Raw genomic sequence first — 17189 nt, 5'->3', positions numbered from 1 at the left:
TTATTCAGCAATAATTTAATAAGTGTCCACACCATTCCCGGCTCTAGATGCTTAGTGAATGTTCGATGAATTCTCTGCATTTTCAGAGACATGAAAAAAGGCATCCAAGTGGGCAGCCTTGATTAACTGGTCATCCATGTCATTGACTCCAAGTTTTTAAAAAAATGCAATAGGTGGCCGCAGTGCTCGGAACACAGAAGCTTGAGGCGGATTGTGGTGTCACCCAGAGCAACTAGACCAACATTCCAGTGTGGGCGGTGGTGGCGGCCGGCAGGCAGTGAGAGGAAGCCCGCTAGGAGTGCCCTCGTTCCCCGCCTCTCTGGATGAACCAGACGGAATAAGCCGCGCCTCCCGCAGGGGCTGCGCCTCCATGAATCCCTAGTTGTTTTTTTTTCTTTCTCTCCCCTCTCCTCACCCCCACTCCGAGCTCCGTCCCGCCTTCTCCCTTCGCCGTGGCCGCCACGGCCGCGTCCATGTGCGGAGTCCATACCAGCGCGATGGTGTCCAACCCCCAACGGGGGGAGAGTCTGCTCAGGGAACTGCAGGGGGATTCCCGAAGTCTTCCGTTTTCTGAGAATGTGAGTGCTGTTCAAAAATTAGACTTTTCAGATACAATGGTGCAGCAGAAATTGGATGACATCAAGGATCGAATTAAGAGAGAAATAAGGAAAGAACTGAAAATCAAAGAGGGAGCTGAAAATCTGAGGAAAGTCACAACAGATAAGAAAAGTTTGGCTTATGTAGACAACATTTTGAAAAAATCAAATAAAAAATTAGAAGAACTACATCACAAGCTGCAGGAATTAAATGCATATACTGTTGTATCAGATCCAGAAGGTATTAAAGATTGCCCAAGGACTCCAGGTAAAAGATTTCTCAGAGTTCCTCAAATGAATATTATTATTGCCATTTGGAGACGGCTAGTAAGAAGAGCTATTCCTACAGTAAATCATTCTGGCACCTTCAGCCCTCAAGCTCCTGTGCCTACTACAGTGCCAGTGGTTGATGTACACATCCCTGAGCTAGCACCTCCAGCTAGTGATTCTACAGCAGTGAAACTGGACTTTGATCTTGAGCCTGAACCTCCTCCAGCCCCACCACGAGCTTCTTCCCTTGGAGAAATAGATGAATCTTCCGAATTAAGAGTTTTGGATACACCAGGACAGGATTCAGAGACTGCTTTTGATATTGAGAATGACAGAAATAATATACTTCCAAAATCTCAATCTGAATACAAGCCTGATACTCCTCAGTCAGGCCTAGAATATAGTGGTATTCAAGAACTTGAGGATAGATCTCAGCAAAGGTTTCAGATTAATCTACAAGATTTCAGGTGTTGTGCTGTCTTGGGAAGAGGACACTTTGGAAAGGTGCTTTTAGCTGAATATAAACACACAAATGAGATGTTTGCTATAAAAGCCTTAAAGAAAGGAGATATTGTGGCTGGAGGTGAAGTAGCCATCCTGATGCGTGAAAAAAGAATTTTCGAAACTGTGAATAGTGTAAGGCATCCCTTTTTGACGAACCTTTTTGCATGTTTCCAAACCAAAGAGCATGTTTGCTTTGTAATGGAATATGCTGCTGGTGGGGACCTAATGATGCACGTTTGTACTGATGTCTTTTCTCAACCAAGAGCTGTATTTTATGCTGCTTGTGTAGTTCTTGGGTTGCAGTATTTACATGAACACAAAATTGTTCATAGAGATTTGAAATTGGAAAACTTATTGCTAGATACAGAGGGCTTTGTGAAAATTGCTGATTTTGGTCTTTGCAAAGAAGGAATGGGATATGGAGATAGAACAAGCACATTTTGTGGCACTCCTCTATACCTTGCCCCAGAAGTATTAACAGAAACTTCTTATACAAGGGCTGTAGATTGGTGGGCCCTTGGCGTGCTTATATATGAAATGCTTGTTGGTGACACTCCCTTTTGTGGTGAGGTTGAAGAGAAAATTTATGACAATATTGTAAATGGTGAAGTAAGGTATCCAAGGTCCTTATCTACAGTAGCCACTTCTATAATGAGAAGTCTGTTAAGAAGAAATCCTGAGCGGCGCCTTGGGGCTACTGAGAAAGATGCAGAGGATGTAAAAGAGCACCCATTTTTCTGGCTAATTGATTGGAGCGCTCTGATGGACAAAAAAGTAAAGCCACCATTTATACCTACCATAAGAGGACGAGAAGATGTTAGTCATTTCGATGATGAATTTACCTCAGAAGCACCTATTCTGACTCCACCTCGAGAACGAAGGATACTTTCGGAAGAGGAGCAGGAAATGTTCAGAGATTTTGACTACACTGCTGATTGGTGTTAAGTTGCTAGACACTGCGAAACCAAGCTGACTGACTCACAAGAAGACCTCTTAAAAATAGCAACCCTTCATTTGCTCCCTGTGCCACCAATAGCTTCTGAGTTTTGATTTGTTTTGTTTTTTTTTAGCTGAAACACGTGAAGATTTGTTTAAAAGTACCATTCTAATACTTCTTCAAAGTGGCTTCTCATTGTACTTCAGCGTAAATATGAGCACCGGGAACAGTTTCATGGAGTTTAAGTTGAGTGAACATCGGCCATGAAAATCCATCACAAATACTTTTGGATCAATAGTCTATTTTAAAAAAGAAAGAAAAAAAACCGCTTTTTTATAGTCCCTAGCTTTGCCATATGCCCGCCTTAAGTGGAAGGAAAATTAATCCCTTAACGATGTTTTACAAAAAGCATTCCAAGCCCTTTTTTTCTTTTTGTAAAACATAGTTAAGTGACTAATTTTCCTTCCACTTAAGGCGGGCATATGGCAAAGCTAGGGACTATAAAAAAGTGGTTTTTTTCTTTCTTTTTTAAAACAGACTATTGATCCAAAAGTATTTGTGATGGATTTTCATGACCGATGTTCACTCAACTTAAACTCCATGAAACTGTTCCCGGTGCTCATATTTACGCTGAAGTACAATGAGAAGCCACTTTCGAAGAAGTATTAGAATGGTACTTTTAAACAAATCTTCACGTGTTTCAATTAAAAAAAAAAAAAAAAGAAGAAGCTAACACCAGTTAGCACGTTAGGGTGATTATACCTCAGGAATAGCAAGCTGTTAAGTACCCATACTGAATTAACTATTTAATCACAGCGAGCTCATCTCTGAAAAATTGTTCAGGTGTAAATCTTACGAGAAACATGAAAAAGAACACTGATTTATGGAGAGTTGAGCTAAAAACATTTATAAATATTTGCTGGGATGTTTTAGCATCTTTTCATTGTACTCTGAGAACAATTAAAATTGTCCAGAGATGATTTATATTACCTTCCAAATTGTTTATTACCCAAGATCCTTTGGGAGTAAATCTTATAGAAAGGGGGAGCAATATGTGGTTTAAAGTTATTTTAAAATGCCAGTTAATTTCCTTGGCAAAGGACAATAGAGGAAGTTAGCATATTGTCTGGCTTTAATTTAAACAGCGTTAATACAACATTAAAATAAAACACTAAATACTTTTGAGGTACAGTCTGCTCACTTTTTCGGTTCTCAAATAGCAAAGAAAGTAATGTCTAAAATAGGCTTTTAGCATTAAAAACTGACAGCATTTTGTAACTACACAGTGTACAGAATTTTTTTTAATTGAAGTCAAATCACTAAAAAAATTAGAAGGCAGGGTCTATTTACACAATGAAGCTGAAGAAAGCACTAATTTTTTGTAGTTTAAAATATATATATTTTTTAGTCAGATATAAAATGTTAAGCTTTATAGAGTGTAAATATATTTTGCTATTACTGTATGTGTATGTGACTGCTCAAGCACTTTGTAAAGAAATTTGGATATTTTAGAATGGTACACTATGCATTCAAATGAAATGTGCCTTTCACTATGTCATTCTAAAAAACAAGTGTTTTTTTGCGTCATAAATTATCACAAATGCGCAAATTAAAATCTATATAGATTGAAATTTGTAAAAAAAAATGCAATAAAATTTGACACAATTTAAAATCATTTTTCAATACACAAGAGGGACTACATTTGTTACAGGTTTCCTGCAGTCTTTGGTCTTCCAAAGATTTTTGATCTTCCAAAGATCTTTCCAAAATATGGGGTACTTTCACCACTCCCCAACTGAGGGAGCTTACTGATTTCATTTCCTTTCTGCTATAGACACAGGCAGTATTACAAACTCCCAACAAAACAGATGTCAGTATAATTCTTTTAGCAATGTTAGTAGAATACATTTGGCCAGATTCAATGATTTATTGTCTCCAAGTTTTCACAGAAGTGGATTCCTGATTTTGATGGAGAGCTCAGGGAGCATTGCAAGTGACCTGTATGCCGTCGTGAGTTTCTCAACTGGATCCTAAATCTGGTTGTAAAGTATATCAGATGATGAGGACTTCCAGATTCTAGCTGGTCTGTAAGGACTGGCATCTTTCTATTCAGATGTCTCCATATGACATTTCCTCATGCCATCTGTCTTGGGGTTTTCTTTTCAAAAGTAGTAACACCGCTTCAACTTTTAGGAACTTCCCAAATGTTGCCTCCAAATGCCAACAGCTTTTGAATTTATGGATGAGAGTTTGCTTCTTTTGCTTCTCTTCCTCGCTCTTCTTTCATCCTTTTCTCCTTTCCAACCTCCCTCCCCAACTTCTTATTCTTTTCTCTTTCTTCTTTCCTGTCCCTTTTTTGCTATTGCTATTAAAAAGTGAATGATTCCTTTAGTCTTTCTTGGAGCTTTTCACTTCTTTTTCTTCTACTGAATTTTCATCTTATACCCTCACTTTATTAAATTGTCTATTTTTTTGTGCATAAGAATGATGATTTCTATCTAGTCCAGTAAGACTGTGGCCATTGGATGTACAAGAGTATCTATTTTGGCCGATTTGATTAATTATTCCAGAAATTCTTTTTAACATTATTACTAATTTAGCACAATTATTCTTCTTCTAGTTACTTTATATTAGATAAACATGATCATAAAAAGTGTAGAAAGAGTTATCTGTATAACTTTATTGGTTAGTCCACCTGAACAATTATTTTCTGTTAGTTTTTACTGGGTTTGACTTAAATAGATTTTTGTCCTCTTTTCATTTTAAGTTCTCTATTTGTTTTTCCTACTTCTAGTCTCTTCTCACCATGTTGTTTAGATTCTGGGTCTTCATAGTCTAAGTTTAAATTATTAAATTCAAAATTCAGTTTGTAAATCACTCTAACCTCATTTCAAGTGCTCAGTAGCTGCATGTGACTCATGGGTCTTGTACTGTGTGGTGCAGATTATAAATGCAGAAAGTTCCATTGGAAAGCACAGTTCTATATTCCTCCCAGTTTTTCCTTGCACCACAGAGGACAAAGTTCTAGTGCCAATGGAGAATAAACCTTTTCTGTGTACCCAAGTTATATTTTCTTCTCAGATATAAGGCATACTGTTCTGTCCTGTTTCTGTTTTTGTCCAAGACAACAACTTTGTCCACGGGAGCACCTTGAAGGGCATAAGGCAGACGTTGAAGGGCATGACACAGATATTACCCTACACACTGTGCTTCAATGTGAAAAAGCATGTTTTAGTTTATTTTCTGTTGCAAATAACAGTGTATACCTAAAATGGTTAATTTAAAAGAAAAACAATGTGTTTCTTACAGTTAAGGAGGCTGGGAAGCCCAAGGTCAAGTGGGGACACACCTGGTGAGAGCCTTCTTGGTGGCAGGGACTCTCTGTCTTTGGGTTTAGGGCCCACCCTAATCCAGTATGGCCTCACCTTAAATTGATTCCAAATGTAAAGACCCTATTTCCAAATGAGGTTACTCTAGGTACCAGGGGTTAGGACTTTCACAGACACATCTTTTGGAGGGACACAATTCAACACACTGCTGGGGTGAAAAGGTTAAGGGCTTCAGAATATTTCTTTTGGGAAAGAAGGCAAATAGCTGCTGAATCTTAGTTGACATAGATTTAAAGTAAAAAAAACTCATACACAGTGCACACTATACATGAAATATGCTGTCAATCCAAATAAAATAAAATGCTATCCTTATAGGACTACGAAAGGGAGGCCACTTGTCTCTTTAACCCACTCTGGGTTCTAAAATCCTGAGTGTAAGAAACAGGTAGGAGCCACCCTGCTCAAAGCCCGTATATAACACATTGAGAAATTTTATAACTCAATACTTCATAAATATACTGGAGTAATTTTAGAACAGTTGAAATGAGAATTATTTTATATTTAACAAGGCATGCATACACACATGTATTGATACATTGATACAGTTTGGATATTTGTCTTGGCCCAAATCTCATGTTGAAATGTAATCCTCAGTGTTGGAGGTGGGGCCTGGTGGGAGGTGTTTGGGTCATGGAAGCAGATCCCTCATGGCTTGGTGCTGTCCTTGTGATAGTGAGTGAGCTCTTGTGAGATCTAGTTAAGTTAGTGGCACCTCTCCCTTCCACTCTCTCACTGGCTCCTGCTCTGGCAATGTGATGTGCCTGCTCCCCCTTCACCTTCCACCATGATTGTGAGCTTCCTGAGGCCTCCCCAGAACCCAAGCAGATGTCAGCACCATGCTTCCTGTAAAACCTGCAGAACTGTGAGCCAATTAAACCTCTTTTCTTTATAAATTACCCAGCCTCAGGTATTTCTTTATAGCAATGCAAGAATGACCTGACACACATATATACATTCACATATATATATATATATATATTTTCATATATTCATGTATATGTGTATACACTCACACATACATTTAAAAACATTCATCTTCAAGGCTGGGTGCGGTGGCTCATGCCTGTAATCCCAGCACTTTGGGAGGCCGAGGCGGGCGGATCACGAGGTCAGGAGATCGAGACCATCCTGGCGAACATGGTGAAACCCTGTCTCTACTAAAAATACAAAAAAATTAGCCGGGCATGGTGGCAGGTGCCTGTAGTCCCAGCTCCTGAGGAGGCTGAGGCAGGAGAATGGCACGAACTTGGGAGGTGGAGCTTGCAGTGAGCGGAGATCGCACCACTGCACTCCAGCCTGGGCAACAGAGACTCCGTCTCAAAAAACAAACAAAAAAGCATACATCTTTGAAAGTTATATGTAGTGGGATTCTTATATAAAATTTCAGTTCTTGCAAAGAATCTAGGCAGACCCCTTAATCAGTGTGTTTTGAGAAAGAGTCTTTATTCCGGTATAGCTTGGATCTCTTTTCCTGTTGCATCATTCAAATTCCACTGATTCTCTTCCACGAGTCCCATGACATCTTGTCTCATGCCATTCTGCACGAGGATGGGACTTTTAAAACACTGTGACTATCTCTAGATGATCTTCAGTCATAGCCTATGCAAAACACAGTCCACACTGAATATAGTTGTTGTGGAGTCTTTGCTTCCTTTCTCTACACCCTGCAAAGTGCCGATGCTTTTTTACATATTAGTCAAAGGGATAATATTTGATTCTTTCCTCGATTTTGCAAGTTTCTCTTTAATGTGAGCTGAGGTCTTGCGTATGTTCTCTCTGCCAGCTGCGCTATCTCTGGGATCAGCATCCTGCACTGAGTTCCTGGGAGGAGGATATAAAATTTCTTTTAATAACAAAAGCCACTACCTGCTTAGAATATGGGCAAAGGCATATCCATCGCTCACTCTGATCAGTTTGTCAGAGCGAGCTACACATAGCTTCGATAACTTCAAGGCTACAAGTGTGATGTTAAAGCATACCCAAGTTGACAAGGACTGTCTTCCCTCACAGAGGTTTCCTGGTATGTGTTTGTCCAGAACTGTTCTTGTCATCGGGTTCATCATTCTGAAATTCCTCTATACAAGGGTTATGGTTTTATTTTCCCATAAAAGAAACCCACTGGAATGTATTTCCATAGGTAAAGAATCTCTTGCTTTGTTAAAACCACATTTAATATATCCTTTAATATTAGTAGATTAGAAATACAAGGAACAAATATAAAGAGATGAAAATCACCTTCATGTATTTCTTTTTCAATATAAGCGGTAATCAAAGACATAGAGAAGAGTAGAATTGCGTATGGTAGGTCATCCACAGATCCTTCCCACATCTCACTCTGGCTTAATAGCATTCTGTAAAAGGTGATAAATAGTCTGATTCAACTTCTCCCTGAACCCAAAAGAAGTGCCACCAGCTGCGATCTTACTGGAAGTTGGAGTTCACTTCAAAAGCTAAGCTGATCATAACTTGAGCCATATGCAGGGAAATTTATAATTTCAACATTTCCCATTAGTAAGAGTTTGCTTTGAATTAATCTTTGGCTTGGCAGGAGTACTTTTTACCCAAGTGTGGATGAGTGTGGGTGGTCTGATGTTAAATTTACAGTCAACAACACTCAAAGAGACATTTTAATAAGGTTGGGTTTCTCTCCTCAAGTATACCAATAATGATTGAAGTGAGAATATTATATGTGATTGAGAATTGGGGAAGAGTTGCACCCAAGAATTTCTAAGAATTGCTGGTCATTGAACATCTTAATTCATGGACAGACACAGAAGACCACTGAGTGAGTTGCTGAAGGTAGTGAGCAGAGTCAGAAATAATATGTAGGGCCTTATATGCTCTACTGTCCCATTGGCTAAATGGCTACCCTGATTTAATGTAACTAAATCATCTCACAGAAACATGGTGCATAAGCAGAGTAGAGGAAGGAAATCAGTATAATCCAAACTCCTTCCAGGGCAAAAAAGAGGAAACTAACTTGAATCAATTATGTGATAGAGTATTTGAAGCTCATTCTACCTGAAGCAACGTGTTCCTATGGAAGGTGATTGGAAATTCCTAAGATGATACTTAGGCAGGTAACCAAAATCTTTTGGCTTCATCCTCTGGGGCTTTAGAATTTAAGGAGTCTAGACATACCTGAGGACCCTCCTGGGTGTCAGGTTAAGATGATTTCTGTCGTGGGCCTGCAGGAGACCTGATTGTAGTCCATTTGTTGAGGACTTTAAACTGTGAGCTCCTGTAACTTGCACAGCATGTCATCCACCGGCATCTTGCTCCCTGTTTCTCTTCTCCCAAGCCCTGAGTAAAATCCGGTGTAAGGGTCAAGGCAGCTCTCAGCTGGGATAAGGGCATAAGACTCTCAGTTGCCATTGAACCCAGGACATGAAAGGTAGCAATTTCCTCTCTAAGGCCTGTGGGTGGCAGCAGGGATAGGTAGGGAGGTGAAGGAGAGCCCTCAGGTAAAAAATAATCTACAGAGACACAAGAGTTAGGCTGTGGACCCAGCTTTTTCTCTCCATTTGAAGCTTCTATCACCATAGTCAAAATTGGAAAGTTAGGGTGGGCCCAATGTCCTGACTGATAGAACTTACAGAGAATGGTTTTATTGGAGAAGTGGGATTGTCAGTCTCAAACTTTGTGGGATGAGAATGGAATGAAGTGAGAGGCCAATTAGAATACTTCGAGGCCCAGATTTTGGAGTCAGACAAATCTACCTTCACGCTGTGGCTCTGTTGCTACTCATTAGATGTCACATGGGAAAACAGTCATCTCTACTTAGTTAAAAGAATATTCAGGCAATTTGGTCATGAGCATGTGTCCAAATTCTATGGAAATCTCACAAGGAGAAAAACATCCTCTTATAGGCCAAGCAGGGTTCACTTTTGGTAGAGACATTTTACAGGAGTAGACAATGTAGGGACAACTACAGGCACAAGCCACCAGGCCCAACCAATTTTGCTTTTTATTTTTTATTTTTTTGTAGGGATAAGGTCTCACTATATTGCCCAGGCTGGTCACGAACTCCTCGGCTCAAGTGATCCTCTTGTCTCAGCCTCCCAAAGTGTTGGGATTATAGGCATGAGCCATGATGCCCAGGCCTAAAATTGTTATGTCTTAAGGTGTTATTCAGTATATTTGAGTACACATTCACAGTGGGTGGTCTTGTACTGAATAAAAGATAATTAGGAGTTGTGCCAGATACTGCTAGTTGCCTACCCAATAGTTCTTTTTCCTTCTTATTAAACAATTAATAAGAAGGAATGTATTGTGCCTGTGAAAGCAGCTAAACATCTCCCAGGCTCCCTTGTAGACAGAGAAGGTCAGCACCGTGTAAGAAGTAGAAAGTTATTTTAAAATATTTAAAATATTTACTCAACTGGCAGATACCTCCGTTTTGTCCTCCTCTCTTCTTTCTTCCTTCTTGAAACATGAATATAAAAGGCTAGAACCCCAGTGGCCTCTGTTACCCAGGAAGAAACCTTAAGGATGAAAATCCAGGTGCAAAGCAGAAATGCAGAAGGAGCCTGGCTCTCTGATACCGGCATGCCAATGAGAACCGACTACATCTGACTGTGACATTTTATTTTATTTTATTTTTATTTTTGAGACAGGATCTCACTCTGTCACCCAGGCTAGAGTGCAGTGGCGTGACCACAGCTGATTGCAGCCTTGACCTCCCAGGCTCAGGTGATCCTCCTACCTCAGCCTCCCGGGTACCTGGGACTACAGGTGTGTGCCACCGTGCCCAGCTAATTATTTGTATTTTTTGTAGAGACGGGGTTTCACCATGTTGCCCAGGCTGGTCTTGAACTCCTGGGCTCAAGCAATCTGCCTGCCTAGGCCTCCCAAAGTGCTAGGATTAAAGGCATGAGCCACCATGCCCGGCCTTCCATAATGTTTTAGGAAAGAAAAATAAGCCTTCATTTTGCTAAAGCCCCTGTTATTTCAGATCTCTGTTCTTAGCAATGAAACACATTCCTAACTCTTATAGGAGCCTGATTTTTTTCAAAGTTTTGTTTAACACTTAAATAAAGATAAAAAAGTCTGAACTAACAGTTTTAATAATATAATCAATACGTTTCAATGAAATATGATTCCAGGAAAAGTAGAGAAATAGAATTATAAACTATCACTACCATAATATTTACAAAGATAACACTTTCCAAACTAGAACTTAAATTTTCTTTAAAATATTATAATGCCTTTAAAATTCTGTTTCTTTTACTGGATTACTTAATTTTAAATACCTTTTTTGGAAAGTGGTCTTTCTTTTTAATTGACAAGTAAAAATTGTGTGTGTATCTATATGGTATACTACATGCTGTTTTGATATAAGTGTAAATTGAGTAATGGCTAAATCAAGCTATGTAGCCTATGCATTAACTCACATACTTATCTTTTTATGGTGAGAGCATTTAAAATCTACTCTCTTAGCAATTTGCAAGTATACAACATATTGTTATTAACTATATTTACCATGATGTACAACAGATCTCTTGAACTTATTCCTCCAGTCTAACTGAAATTTTGTGTTCTTTGTTTCTCATGGTTTCTAGAACAGGGGATGGCACATCCTAGATACCTTACACATATTTTCTTTTCTTTTTTCTTTTTTTTTTTTTTTTTGAGATGGAGTCTCGCCCTGTCACCCAGGCTGGAGTGCAGTGGGGCGATCTCAGCTCACTGCAGCCTCCACCTCCCGAGTTCCAGTGATTCCCCCGCCTCAGCCTCCCAGGTAGCTGGGATTGCAGGCACATGCCACCATGCCTGGCTAATTTTTATATTTTTAGTAGAGATGGGATTTCACCTTCTTGGCCAGGCTGGTCTGAAACTCCTGACCTCAGGTGATCTGCCCGCCTCAGCCTCCACAAGTGCTGGGATTATAGGCATGAGCCACCACGCACGGCCCCTTATACATATTTTCAAGGTAAGGGAGGCTGGCTCTTGGCATAGCATAGTACTTATCTAGCACTGATAGAATTTTGGGGTGATTAATCTTCTCTTGGTTTTAGTTTATGAAAAATAAACTATTTCCTAAAGAAGAATGTGGGAGAGAGAGAGAAAGGAAAGGAAATATCAAATAGATCAAAGACAAATTCACTCTTTTGTTTTGAGCCATCTTCTTTCTCAACAATCAAAATTCTGAAGTTTTTTCAACCTGATGGACAAGGTTAAGAAAGACAAGGCTGAGGTTAATAGATAATTCACCAAATTGTTTCCTAATATCCAGCTTTCAGAGGCATGACTCTGAATTCAAACATTTGCTTCACTGCTTTCTCTGATGTCCTTGGACGAGTCACTGAACCTCACTGAGACTAAGTTCTTGCATCTCTAAAAATGAGAATAATAGAACCTTATGTGACACTCTCCTGCAAATCAATAAGAACAAGTCAAATGGACAAAAGATCTGACTAGGAAACAAAGCGCCATTACATTTATCAAGAACGTTTCAAATACGTTGGATATCAGAATTGCAAATTCAAGCAATGATGAGGTTTCATTTTAGACTAATCAGACAGGAAGAACTTAGAAAACTGGATAATTCCACTGCTAGCAGAGAGACACAGAGATAGGGTTGCCTGTGCTGCTGGTGAGCCTTGGCCCGATTCTCAGCAGCCATTCTGGGGAGCAGTCAGACAGGTCCCTGTCGAAATGCAGGTAGACTGCTCACTGTGGCCTACCAAGGATGGATCCTGGGTGTGACTCTCATAGGAATTCTCACCCAGCTCTGTACGAGGCATAAGCGGAGACAGTCCTTGCTCTGCCATCCCTGGGAAATGGAGGGGTAAACCAGGCCGCAAGCACATAATAGAGCACTAGCCAGCTGTTGGAGGTAGTCGGATGGTGTACACAGGACAACACATAGAGATTTTTAAAATAGTGTTGAGTGAACAAAGAAAGAAACAAAATAAGACAATACCACAAACATAAGTTAGAATAAAGAGGCACATACAACAGCAATACACATTTTGCCGGTAGCACACACATGCAAAAGAGTGTGCACTGCACTCCTTAGAACTGCACCCTGTGAGGATGGGAGTGAGAATTTTGGCTACAGGCAAGGAGGAAAAGTAACTGAATAAATAACTTTAAAAGTAATTGAGGGGGTCAGGTGTGGTGACTCATGCCTGTAATCCCAGCACTTTGGGAGGCCAAGACGGAAGGATTGCTTGAGCCCAGGAGTTTGAGACCAGCCAGGGCAATATAGTGAGACCTCTCGTCTCTACAAAAAAAAAAAAAAAAAAAAAAAAATTAATTTGCTGGGCATGGTTGTGTGTGCCTGCGGTCCCAGCTACTCAGGAGGCTGAAGTGGGAGAATCGCTTGAACCCAGAAAGTGGAGATTGCAATGAGCCCAGATGGTGCCACTGCACTCCAGTCTGGGCAACAGAGTAAGACCCTGTCTCCATAAATAAATAAATAAATGTAACTGAGACCACAAGTGTAAAAGAATTTTAGTATAGTGCATGGTACAAAGTAAATGCTGAAAGAATATTAGCTCATATTACCTCTTCTTCTTTCTTTAAAAATTAAAAAATAATAGTAAAATAGGTTGGGCGTGGTGGCTCAGCCTGTAATCCCAACACTTTGGGAGGCCAAGGTGGGAGGATCACTTGAAGCCAGGAGTTTGAGACCAGCATCGGCAACAAAGCGAGACCCCCGTCTCAAAAAATAAAATAAAATAAATTAACCAGGCGTGGTGGTGTGGTCCCAGCTACTTGGGAGGCCAAGGCATGAGGATCATTTGAGCTTAGTAGTTTGAGGGTGCAGTGAGTAGTTTGAGGTGCATGATCGCACCTCTGAACTCCAGCCTGGGCAACACAGCAAGGCCTTGTCTCAAAATAAATTAATTAATTGTTTAATTAGAATAAAATGAAAATGGGAACATATGGTACATTAGCATTAGCATAGCCTTTGGAATCAGAGACGTTGTCAGCTATTCTATGAAACTGACCAAGATACCCAACTTCCCCCCACTGCCCCTCGAGACAGAGTCTCACTCTGTTGCCCAGGCTGGAGTGCAGTGGTGCAATTTTAGCTCACTGCAACCTCCGCCTCCCAGGTTCAAGCAGTTCTCCCTGCCTCAGCCTCTGGAGTAGCTGGGATTACAGGTGCCCACCACCATGCCCAGCTAATTTTTGTACTTTTAGTAGAGACAGGGTTTTGCCAGGCTGGTCTCAAACTCCTGACCTTGGGTGATCCGCCCGCCTTAGCCTCCCAAAGTGTTGAGATTACAGGCGTGAGCCACAGTGCCCGGCAACATACTTAACTTTTTGCGCTTCTGTTTTCTGATATCTGAAAGGATGATAAGACCAATTGTAAGGCGTGGTTGTCTAGACAACTAAATTTAGATCATATAGGTAAAATACCTACTATATAGTATGTTCATACTTTATTTTCCATCTCCCTTCACCCTAATATCTCCCCAAATTTGCTATAATTTGTAGAGTGTGGCTCTCTTTCGTAACTTTTGGCTGTGAGAGTCTCCTTCGCCCCACAATATCATAATTATTTTTTCAGAACAGTCATTAAACACTGCATTGCCTCTGTCTGTTTGTTCCAAACTGTAGAAAAACCCTAGTCTTTTGGACATAATCATTTTATTTGACCTTTTCTGCAACTTATTCAGCTTCATTCTATCTTTCCAAAGGAGCACTGATCAGTCCAAAGAAAACAGCATTCCAATCCATACTCTTGGTTTGTTTATATTCTTAGCATAACTTCTCGGTTCTATTTTCTTTATGTTGTCCTGCATTCTGTATGCTTTTTCATCTTCCAGCACATATCAAGCCAACATCTTCAGGGAGTGGTCTGCTGGGACTGGTTGACCATGCCTCACTCAGGTGTCTCCTAGAACAAAATCACAATTTACCAAGCGCAGTAGGATGAGTCTAGACAAGATGCTGTCTTGTAAAGAAGGAATTCAACCAGAAGGTGGCACTATTGCAAAGCCAATCTAAATACGTTGCTTTTTAAGACGCATTTTCTAGGATTTAATCGTATACACAAAATAAATATTGAATCAAATTTCATATCACTAAAAGAATAAAGAAATGTGTACTCCTGCTTATGATAACTATAGTGGAATTATAATTATAAAACTGAACATGTGTTTTAAAAGTTTGCTATCAGGACAGCATGCTTCCTTACAATATGTAGATTTGCAGTTAACTATCAATTGTGGCCAGTTTTAAATATCACAGCCATCTAAGCAAAAAGGCAAACACTTTTCTGGCTCTCATCATGGGCTAGGGATAGTTCTAAATATTTTGTACAAAGTCATTTAATTTTTGCGGCATCCCTATGGAATTGGTATTATTGTTGGATTAGCATCTTTATTTTTTTTTCTAGATGAGGAAACTGAGGCACAGAGAAGTTAAGTCACTGGCCCCAAGTCACAGAGCTGACAGGTGAGAGAGCCAGGACTCAAACCCATCCAGGCTAGCTCCACTCCGTGCACTTAACTACTGCAGTGTGCAACCTCTGCAAGTCAGAAGGAACTGTCAAGGTCATCATGTCTCATTCCCACTGGCAGCAGAAGCCCTTCCTTGGCTACTCTGACAGGACAGTGGAGGAATCCCACTCTTCAACATGAGCACACATCAGGGATCCATGGGCCAGATCACCCCCATGGGTGATTACTGTTTTGTAATCCATGACAGTCAGTTAACTTTGTTTCTTTATCTGTAAAATGAAGTGATTGGACTATGGTTCATTTGAAACTGGGAGCCATTCTATTCTATCACTATAAGCTCTATACTGAATGTCTTCTGCAAGTTTGTTATTCTGTTTTCGTCTGTGTTAATTTGAAATTCTTTTCTAGAGTAATGTAAACAGTTGGGAATAAGAAGAAAAACATTCAACTTTTCTCTTTTTCCTCTGCACTAAAGAGAACAAGCTTGTCTAAGACTTAAGGACTGAATAAATGATCAAGGAATCAGCTGAAACCATTGCACAGCCATGAGAATAATTTTTGAGACTTCATGGAGGATCTCTGAAATTCTGTGGGTTGGAAACCGCATGCATAAGGCTTTCCTTTATACCAGGTATTCTTAACTTGGTGTCCATAGACAGAATCCAAGGGGTTCAAAAACTTCCGTAGAAAAAAGATACAAACCTCTTTTTTTTTTTCACATTAAGTATGAATGTAGGCAAAAACCAGCTGTTATGTCACCAATAAAAATCAGTTCATCATACTGCAGTTTTCACTGCTATCTCCAAATAATTATATTCTTCACTATTTTGAAGTTATGGTAGTTCATTAGCCTTGGCCCTAACTCCTGTTGTTTAATGCAAAAGAAGCACACCTGTAACTATATACACACATGTAAAGCCCCTGCTATATAACAAAATTGCCTTTAGTATTTTTGATAACTGCATTTAAACATAATTTATTTCCTGGGTAGTCCTATATATTTCATTGTATGCATTTTAAAACACTGCTTGAGAAATAGGCCTCACCAAATTGCCAAAGGGGTCTTCGGCACAATAAAAGGCTAAGATTACCCGGGCATGAGCTTAGACATAAAGATCACCAGAGGACCACTGTGCAGCTTGCAGCAACTGACGGCAGGCACTGTGAATTTGGAAAACTGCAAATTATGGCTCTATAATTGAGTGGAGAGCCGTAAGGAGCAATCAGAAACTTCAGTGTAAGAGGAAAAAATGATGTTTTTCAGAAATCCCGGAAACTAAGGATCAGCAGAGGATAGGAGGGGCCCATTTCAGTCTCGTGCTTTGTTACTGGCTACAAAGGCGACGGAATGGCCAACAACCCACTTCCTGTTGACTGAAACTATTGCCTGTCTCCACCCTATTGCTCCCCGTCACCACCTCACCCTCATCAAAGGGGCATAACAACACAGGGGAACCCAAAGTCTACACCCCCTAACCTACGACTTTCCAAAATCATGTCCGGAGCTTTCGCCGACACCGCAGGCTCCTTAGCGGCTAAGCGTGCGTGCGCCGGCTCCCTTGCCTCGGGTCAGCACCCCGGGGCTGAGGCCCCTGCAGCAGCCGCACCAAAATGTTTCATCCACAACCTTAAGTTTGGAAACTATCGTTTGCCCAGCGAAGGGTTCCCATTATTCCTGGCTTGCGGTCCATCTCCTTGCCCGTCGCTCGGGGAGCGATTCGGTCCGGGACAGCAGGACTCTTTGCTTGGAGGCCTGCTGTTGCCTAAAAACCCCAAGCGCGGGCCTCTTCAAGACCCCAGGTTGGAGATCCGAACCCTCCAGTAATGGCCTCAGACTCCGCCCCCTTCACTGCAGCCCGGGCAATACTCGCGCCCAGCTCCTGAGAGCGGCGCCGTTGGCTTACGTGGAAGCACGTGATTGGTCACCGTTCCTGGGCAGGCCGGGATTGGTGGGAGATGGGCTGACCCCGCCCCTCGCCCCCGCCTCCGGCCCGAGGCCGCACGGGTGTCCTCGCGCTGCTAGTCCGCGCGCAGCCTGGAAGTTTGCCGCTTCCTCGTCCTCCATCCTGCGTCC

The 17189-nt window shown here is 40.9% G+C and overlaps 1 pseudogene; it reads left to right on the top strand.

Moving 5' to 3' along the window:
- The first annotated feature begins 497 nt into the window (after window positions 1-497).
- On the top strand, window positions 498-2384 carry LOC100581285 (annotated as a pseudogene).
- Window positions 2385-17189: the final 14805 nt, after the last annotated feature.

Source organism: Nomascus leucogenys, unplaced genomic scaffold (genome assembly GCF_006542625.1).
Source record: "Nomascus leucogenys isolate Asia unplaced genomic scaffold, Asia_NLE_v1 001086F_55305_qpd_obj, whole genome shotgun sequence".
NCBI lineage: Eukaryota > Metazoa > Chordata > Mammalia > Primates > Hylobatidae > Nomascus > Nomascus leucogenys.
The sequence above is the reverse complement of the archived record's forward strand: the minus strand, read 5'-3'. Positions and strand labels throughout refer to the sequence as shown.